Source organism: Phyllostomus hastatus, unplaced genomic scaffold, assembly GCF_019186645.2.
Source record: "Phyllostomus hastatus isolate PE091 unplaced genomic scaffold, TTU_PhHast_1.1 phas_contig_549, whole genome shotgun sequence".
NCBI lineage: Eukaryota > Metazoa > Chordata > Mammalia > Chiroptera > Phyllostomidae > Phyllostomus > Phyllostomus hastatus.
Genome location: NW_025333907.1, coordinates 992,436 through 998,760, shown reverse-complemented (window position 1 = coordinate 998,760; position 6,325 = coordinate 992,436). Strand labels below are relative to the sequence as shown.

Genomic DNA, 6,325 nt, shown 5'->3' with positions numbered 1-6,325 from the left:
TGAGGATGGTAGTCTCTCCCTGTGCCTCAACCCCCACAGGGTTTTCAGTCAATGCCCCAAGGCTCTATTTCCCAGTGCTGGTATCCTGGGTTGGGTGCAGTGTCTTGCTTCAAAATTGCTGCCTTGCTGGGTCTGCCAGTTGCCACCCCTTGGCCAGGGTCTGCCACTTGCTGCTTGCATGCCCAGGATCCGCCCGCTGCTGGGCGGATGTGCAGTCTTATGTGCCCGGTCCCAATACTCTTTGTGCCATGACCTGTCTGCCTGGCTGCCTGACTCTGCCCCTCCTACTGGTCTGGATGAATGTGTCTATTTTAACTCCTTGGTTGTCCGACTTTATATAGTTCAATTTTCTGTCAGTTCTGGTTGTTATTCTGTTTCTAAATTGTTGTTATCCCTATCTTGGTTGTGCGAGGAGGCACAGTGTGTCTCCCTATACCTCCATCTTGGCCGGAAGTCCACAATTTAATATTCTTTTATAGCAATAGTTTCATTTTCCAAAGTTCCTCTGGGCTTCTGTACTTGTGAGGCCTCTTGGACCTTCCCCATCTTGGACCTGCTCTCCTCCCTCTGGGACCTCCTGAAAATAACTTACAGTTTTTTACCATCATAATATAGACTAGTTGGCTCTCTTAAGTCTACACCCTAACCCAAATAACTAAACTTATGGTGATTTAGATATTAGGTAAGCTTTTCCTTTGGTATAATCCATCTTCTTAAGAGAATAGTTAGAATTCTCACAATCTTTCTATCCGTGTATCTACCCACCTATCAGTTATGCATCTGCCTTATTTTGAATCACACCTATGGTTATTTCAGGCCCTGTGAACATTTGAATTTAGCCTCTACTTTTAGAGATAATGGCAGAACACATGAGATTCCTAGATTAAAAAGAGAAGACCATTATTAATGGCACAAAAGGCAGAATGAACATTCTGACTGGAAGTTGTCTTCTCTGCCCCCACTCCTAGTTCCATTTGGAGTGGAACAGAAAGAACCAGGTGAATGTTCACATGCAGTGGGTTTGCATCACACATAGGAAGCCTGAATAGAGGAAAACCCAATTTTTAAAGGGGACTGCTGGGAAGCCTGCTACACTCTTTGAAGACATTATTTGTATTTCTTTGTACTGTTCCAGAGGGTGACACTATCCCTATCTTTTAAGGTTCTTTTTTATACAAACATCTCAGAAAACACAATTTCAGACAAAATCTCTCCATGTCTCTATCTACAAATCATACACATAGATGGGAAACCTGTGGAGAATTGTCTTCCAGAAATATCCAACACTCATTTTTTTGACTGCATAGCTCCTGACACAACTTTTCCATGAATAGATCACTTGTTCAAACACTGATTAAACTGACAAAGGGCTGCGATCAAAGCCATTTAATTTATTTCAAGCAATATTTGATTAAGATTACTGTGAAGAGGGACTGGATGAAAGAAGGTGAAGGTATTAGCTAAAGAACATTCATGCATGACCCATAAACACAGACAACAGTATGGTGGTTGCCTGAGGGAAGGGGAGACTAGGGCTGAGTGTGGAAATGGGGAAAGGTGGGGGGATGGGGCCATATTTAATAATGTAAACAATAAAAATAAAAGAAGACTATTAAGAGGATACTGTATATCAGGATGTGGATATCCTGCTTTATTCAACTCATTAATGCTCAAGTGGTTTCTACTTTTACCCATGGAAGAAACCCCAATACCTCTTAAGTTCTAACTTAGACATGTATATGTGTTGAGTGTTTGATGGGGGTGAGTGGATAAGCAACCACACATTGTGAAAAAACACACAACAAGTATATTTCTGATATGGAGATGGAGTCTCAGCTCATGAGTAGAAAGGGGCTGACAGATGGAAAACACAGGAAGAGTAGGGAAGCAGTTCACACCAACCACCAACTGGGAGTATAGAAAAGAGCAATACAGATGGAAGAGCTAAAGGTAGAAGAGAGGATGTGAAAAGACACAAAGGTGCTCACCAGGACAGGGGTGCTCTGGTCTCAGGGGAACATCTGTGAGAAACATTATTTCTGTGAATGTGTTGAACTCTCTGCTTGTGTCTGTATAGGATGAAGACCCTGGTTCTACTAGCCCAGAGCATGAGCACAGAAAGTGAAACTTCAGGGAATACTAATAATGCTGCAAACAGTGAACTTGTGATTGTTCTTTGACCAGAAGTAGAATGGCATTCAAAACCCCACTTCTTTGTGATGTTTTTGCTACTCCATTTCTTAGAATATACAAAGCATGTGTTAAGAAAAATAAAATTTACCTCCCTGTATGTCCTCCAGCAGATGGACATGAAGAATCTAATGTACTTGGGAGCTTTTACTTTAAGATCCTTCCAACAGGAGTTCATTGGTCTTCTGATCATGATGGTCTGGAAGACAATCAAGAGGCAGGTGGTGCACGTAGACATGCCCATGCCCACTCTCTGACATAAAAAAGAAGTTTGCATCCAAGAAGACATACAGATGGCCAATCAACATATGAAAAGATGCTCAATGTCACTAATCAGAGAAATGCAAATTAAAACCACAATGAGATACCATCTCACACCTGTCAGAATGGTTCTCGTTAATAAATCAACAAACAAGTGCTGGTGAGGATGTGGAGAAAGCAGAACCCATTTGTACTGTTGGTGGGAATTTGAACTGTTGCACAGATTGGTGCAGCCACTGTGGAAAGCAGTATGAAGATACCTCAAAAAATTAAAAATAGTTCTCCCTTTTGACCCAGTGATCCCACTTTTGGGAATATATCCAAAGGAACCCCAAACAGTAATTCGAATAAACATAAGCACCCCTATGATCATTGCAGCAGTATTCACAATTGCCAAGATATGGAAGCAGCAGCCCATGTGTCCATCAGTAGGTGAGTGGATAAAACAACTATGGGGCATTTACACAATGCAATACTACTCGGCTGTAAAAAAGAAAAAAAATTACCCTTTTGATAGTTTGGATGGACCTGGAGAACATTATGCTAAGTGAAATAAGCCAGTCAGAGAAAAACAAATACCATATGATTTCATTCATATGTACAATCTGTGAATAAACTGAACTAACAAGGAAAAAGGGGACAAAATAATAGATGGGGAGCAGGATGACAGGTAAGATGGGGGGAGGCAAGATTAAGCTAAAAGGAAAAAAAACTCATGGACATGGACAGTGTGGTGATGGACAGTGTGGTGATTGCTGGGGAGAGAAAGGTATAAGGAAACTAAGTGGTAATGGAAAAAATATAATAAAGATTAACTTTAAAAAAGTCATTGAATGCTCTGGCTGGTGTGGCTCAGTGGATTAAGCACCGACTGTGAAGCAAAGGGTCACCAGTTCGATTCCCAGTCTATGGCACATGCTTGTGTTGTGTGCCAGGTCTCCAGTGGGAGGGGTGTGAGAGGCAACCACATGTTGATGTTCCTCTTCCTTTCTTTCTCCTTCTCTGCCCCCCTCTCTAAAAATAAATAAATAAAATCTTTTTTCTTTTTTTTGGTAAGATTTTATTTTATTTTATTTTTTAGAGAGGGAAAGGGAGAGAGAAAGAGAGGAAGAGAAACATCAATGTGTGGTTGCCTCTCACAACCCCCAAACTGGGGGCCTGGCCCACAACCCAGGCATGTGCCATAGACTGGGAATCAAACTGTCAGCCCTTTGATCCAAAGGCCAGCATTCAAACTCTGAGCCACACCCACCAGGACAATAAAGTCTTTTTTACAAAAGTAATTTTCAAGTATATCTGACCTAGGTAGAAAACTTGATTTTTATCCTTGAATGTTCCTTCCTACCCCTCATGGATCCTTGATTTTTATTATCATGGAAACATCTAATTCCTCCAATTATTATGTGGCTTTTGCTGCGATTGTTCAGAATCTTCAGTTGAGACTTTTTAAAAAAGGCTTGGAGAGCTGACTGTTTCATAATGTTGGAATATTTGGATCCAAACTAGTAAGAATAAGCTGTACAGGAATTAGTGCTCCATATATATTGTATACATTTATTGAAATTTTTTGGATGAGAATGTGTTACTTCAAGTGGCTTATACTGAATTTCTCAGATGTGGGTGTTTAAACAAACCCAGATGTGTTGTTTTTTTTTTTTGTCACACAGTCCTGCTTTATAATTTTGTAATACAGTTTCCTTGCAGGAAAAAAAAAGCCATTGAAGAAATGTTTCAACCCCAAACATTGGGGTTGCCATTGTCTAGGGGACTTTTTTAGATAAGATGACCATGGAGTTTGGCTACAGTCAGGTGATTGAAAATAGAATCTGTGGATGTCAGCCTGCATTCAGTATGGTAATGGAGGATATAATGGTAAAAAAGAGAGAAATTGCCCAGAATTCCAAATAGAGTCAGTGACAGGAAGATTATTCCTATTGCCAAAACCCTATAGGCTATTCTGTCATTTAACACATTTTCCTTTAAATTATGAAACACTGCAGAATGTTCTATATATTATGATACAGTTTAGAATCATAAACACAAAATGCCATCTAATTTCCTAATGTTTTGATGAAAAATTATATCAAAAAGTCTGTGACGGTATAAGCTGAAGTCAAAGGGTACATGTCTCACACCATGTTTTTTTATTGTTCAGGTACAGTTGTCCTGCTGTTGTTTTTCCCTGCCCTGTCCTTCCCACTCCCCCCTGCCACTGCCCATGGCCATGAATTCTCTATTCATGTTTCTTGACTTGCCCCCTCCCCTTCTTTCCCTCCTTATCCCCCTTCTTCCTTACCTCTGGTCACTTTGTTCTTTATTTCCATGTCTCTGGTTCTGTTTTGCTCATTTGTTTGTTTTGTTGATAACCCACCCCACCACTTAGCTTTCCTTTCTGTAGTTCATTAACTTCCTATCCCTGTTAGAACTTCAGTTTCCACGATGCTGCACCATGATCTCCCCTGATCCCAGTATCTTTCCACCTTAACCCCCTGCACACTCTGCCCAATTGCATTCTCACCCCTGGCATTGAACTTTAATACTGACCCAACATTAGAAACCTTTTGCCTTTTATCTCTCTGCCCTCTCTTTACCTGCACTCTCTGTAACCCCCTGCCCCCCCAACTTCTCTGTACAATTATCTTTCCCTTATGTTCCTTTTTACTTGTGGCCTTTTCTTACTTCAGCCCATCAGATACCCACACACTGTAACTGTCTTTAAAACTCCCAGTTTCCCAACATATGTCATGATGTAAAGGTAGCAATATTCACAGCATATTTCAAGTGCTATGCATTATATAAATATTAAATGCTATGATTGTTGCAGGGTTACAAGGACTATAAAAAGTAGGAAGAACCCCATTGCTTTTCAGGGATCCAGAATTCTGGAAAAAGAAAAATTCTTCTGTAACAGGTCATGTTATTGAGATATACACATAATGGTGACTGTGATTTTATGCAACAGAGTGAGTGTAAGTTTATGTGAGTGTGCATATTTATGAGTATTTATATATGTGAGTGTGAATTTTCATGTACTCAGTGTGTGCATTGTTTGTGACTGTGCAGTTGAAATTGTATAGTATGTGATTTATTGTAAATCTGTGTACCTGAGTGTACATGTATGCATTTGCATCTATATGTAAATGAGAGTGTGTGTGGAGGGTGAGTTGTCCACCATTATTGCTCTAACACGTGACTTGATAATGGTGGTAACTGTATAGTGAGCATGGATCAAAGAGTTTTCTTGTGTGTAGGAAAACCTCAAAAATTAACTTCAAGTTGTATACATTTTTCCCTTTGCCTATCAAAAATCTATTTCTTCTCAATTTAAAAAGCAATTGTAGTTCTGTGCTCAAAATTTTTCAAAAATGTTTAGAGGACTATGTTGACCATTTGATGGTCCTGAATTCAGTAAGTGGCACTGGCCTCTAAAATAGTTACAAGTAATGGAAGAATCTTCTGTTCATTTCTGTGATTGCGGTGCTGTATATGAGAATTTGTTTGGATATCATATCTTCTATGGATATCATATCACAGTATGGATATCATACTGTGTCTGCTCTGATCCCTATTGGGGGTCAATATGGATATTATATTTTTTTTTCTGAAAGTTTCCATATGAGATGACATGGACTTGAACCAATGACTGCAGTGTTATCTAATGTACATGCTTTTCCTGTTACTTGTCCCTCTTTTTAAATCTAAGATATTTGACTCAGTTTATTTCTTTGCTCCATATGTAGATGATGGTGCAGCACTTTTGTATGAAGATTAGAAAAGAACTCACTTTGGGTAGAACTTCCCAATGAAGCACAATGTCCAGGGAGACAAGCAGACTTGCCCTTGTCTCTCAGGGGTCTGGCATCAGCACTCCCAG

General features: G+C 39.8%; 1 pseudogene; it reads right to left on the bottom strand.

The window, feature by feature from the left end:
* Positions 1-1,832: 1,832 nt before the first annotated feature.
* LOC123824127 lies at positions 1,833-4,775 on the bottom strand (annotated as a pseudogene).
* Positions 4,776-6,325: the final 1,550 nt, after the last annotated feature.